Source organism: Mesocricetus auratus, unplaced genomic scaffold, assembly GCF_017639785.1.
Source record: "Mesocricetus auratus isolate SY011 unplaced genomic scaffold, BCM_Maur_2.0 Super-Scaffold_100003, whole genome shotgun sequence".
NCBI classification, from domain to species: Eukaryota; Metazoa; Chordata; class Mammalia; order Rodentia; family Cricetidae; genus Mesocricetus; species Mesocricetus auratus.
The window spans coordinates 99,779,954-99,782,945 of record NW_024429188.1 but is presented as its reverse complement, the minus strand read 5'-3'; the positions used below and the strand labels follow the sequence as shown (position 1 = coordinate 99,782,945).

Genomic DNA, 2,992 nt, shown 5'->3' with positions numbered 1-2,992 from the left:
ATAGTCTTTGTTTTTACAAAAGTGATGTATGCTGCATTGCAATAGTATGCCACGTTGTTCTAAAGAGTTAGATTCCTGTTCTTAGCCCACATACATGCCACATTTAACTCCTACCTTCTTTCTTGTAAGTTGTTTGTTGTAAGTTAATTTACAAACACCTTGCTGTCTCTGCATCTCAGTGGACCATATTTCTTCTGACAAAGACAGCAGCGAGTCAAAATCAGCTTGCTGAGTTTTCCTTCTTTACCTCTTGTCTAAGGACGCAGCTTGATTTTCATTAATCCTGAGAAGCAGCCGCAGAAGTGATTTCAATCAACTCCTTTGTGATGATAGCCGAGCAGATGAAGTTAGACATCAGCACCAATTTATTAATCATATCAGAGGCATTCTTGCTGATGGTATCCATAGCCATCAGCCTCGCACTGTGCTCACTGGTGGCAGACTCCTTCAGGTAGATGTACAGATTGGATTTCTGGTAACTCTGCAGCATATCAGCAACAATGTCATCCTCAATGCTCATGCTCTCAGCAGTTGTAATGATATTGAGAGATAAAGGGGACTTCTCTTCTGTCTTATAGGAGACAGCAGACTTGAACTGATTAAAAATGATAGCACCTTCATCAAACTCACATGCAGAATGTAACAGTTCAAGAGCAATGATTTACTCATCTCCAAAAGTAAGTGTTTTCACCCCAAGTCTTTGAATGACACCAAAAACTTGTCAGACTGAGACCTTTAAAATATTTCCCTGAGTTTTTCATCAGTGCTAACAAACAACTTCTTTTCCAGGGGTTATGAGTGTAGTCACTGAGGAATGAATAGTCCCACAAGGCTCTCGATCAGAGGACACACTGAGAAGAAGGTGTGTGTTTCTTCTTGTCCTCAGGCCCCTTACTATCAGAGCCTTCTTATGTAGAGTCAACGAGTCTGTTACTGTTACGTACATCTGAGCTGGTTTCTCCCACTCAGCATGAATGTACTTCACAGCTGGCACCATCTTCATAGACTTGGTAACTTTCTGGATATTTCTAATAGACTTTAGTCTCCTAGTAATATCTTTCAAAGTTGTCACGTTCCAAACTTGTATCCATTGCAGCTGCAAGGCATAAGCCAAAAACCCAGCAATGCTGGCTGGTGAGAACAAGGTGAAACCTTGAAGGCCAGGCAGACAGGCCTCACTGCGCATGTGTGGCAGATTCCCATTCACTAGCCCTCTTAGCTTATATTTTTTAACTGTTTCCGTGTTTCTAAATAACATACATACATAGTTATCTTTTCATTAATTAACATGAGTCTATTTTCATCTATTCTACTTATAACATCCTCCCTTGCACAATAGAGCTATACCACAATGTAGAGCTATCATCCTTGAGATACTGGAAACACATTCACCACTGACCCAAGGAATATGCTATGATTACCCTTGTGTAATCCTTGTTTTTTCTTTGCATACAGTGACCAAGTTTTCTAATATCTTCTAATCATCCTGTCTCCAGCAACACATGATCACACAGTTCCAAAGCCTTCCTGACCTGCAGAGGCCAGAAGAAGGCATAGATCCCATGGAACTAGAGTTGGCAAGAGTTGTAAGCCACCATGTGGGTACTGTGGAACAAAGCCAGGTTCTCTGGAAGAATAGCTAGTGCTGTGAACTACTGCTCCATCACAGCAGCTCCAGAAAACCCATTTACTATCTTACTATTCCACTGGCGAAAAATGAATCCGTGAACATTGTGACTTGGATGGCTTCTATGCTTTGAGTGTCACAAGGCCTAAGACATGTTAGCTGCATTTGTCTCTGGGGTTGGGGGATGGATTTGCTTTCTCCCCTGTTCATTTGTTCAGCAGAGTCACTTCCTTCCCTTGTGGGATAGAGGTCTTCATTTCCGCACTAGAACTGGCTGTCAGCCAATCTTTGCTCCCAGAGTCCACCCTCATCCCTTCCCACAATTTTCATGTCACGTCTCCTTCCAGCAAAAGTGCATATAATGGCTGTGAGTTGCTCTCATATTTCATGTGTTCCTGACATTTCCTTTTTTTCTCCTTTTTCTGTAGTTCTCTAACTACAGCCAAGAAAAATTCTCTGACTGGAGCTGACCTTCTCAGACCACTCAGCATCAGCCTTGGTATCTTGAGGTCTATACACTGTTACATTTCCAAAAGTCTTCTTTGCTACACAATAGTATGGTCACAGAATCCAGAGATTATGGCCTGAATATCTTTGGTGGCCATTCTACCTACAAAAGATGGATTCAAGACAATGAGAGAAAGCATGTTTTGGCCAAAAGTCTGAATGGATGAGAAGCATGAATGTCGGCAGTTCAGTCATAGTGGTGTGAATGAAAATTGGGTTGGAGTGGTAGGCACAGGGCCAGATAATAATAGATTATTACTGTTTTACCTCTTCTGTATTTCTGGGTTTATATGATCTCTTGGTTTCCTTTGGGTACACTAAACCAGAATGTTGCATTGCAGCCTTGTTGTAAGCTGGTTGAAAGCGTGTGTCCTTCCAATGTGAAACACTTCTGTTAGGTCCTAGTCTCCATCCCAGCCTGATTTGCTGCCAGTGTTCAGTCTTTTCCCTTTACAGCCATCTCACTGCTCACTGTAAGGGCAAGGAAGAATCTTTGTAACTGGAGGGTTTGCCATCTGGATGGCCATATGCAATCCCATAAATCCTACTCTAATTGTCCTACAACACTGCTTTCTTCATGTCAGTATGCTGTTTGGATCCGGATGCCTCTCCCTTGAATCTGGAACTCAAGTTGCGCGTGTGCACGTGCTAGTGTGTGTGTGTGTGTGTGTGTGTGTGTGTGTGTGTGTGTGTGTGTGTGTGTGTGTGTCTGTGTAGGCATGCATGTGCATGTGTCTGTGGATATGGCAGCCAGAGGAGGACAACATTTTCTGTCTTATTCTCTTGAGACCCTTGAAATGGAGTTTCTCACTGCAGCCAGAATTCAGTTTTTATTAGCTAATATGGTAGACAGTAAGC

At 42.4% G+C, this 2,992-nt stretch overlaps 1 pseudogene; it reads right to left on the bottom strand.

Moving 5' to 3' along the window:
• Nucleotides 1–277: 277 nt before the first annotated feature.
• LOC101826676 lies at nt 278–1,018 on the bottom strand (annotated as a pseudogene).
• Between the last annotated feature and the right edge of the window lie 1,974 nt (nt 1,019–2,992).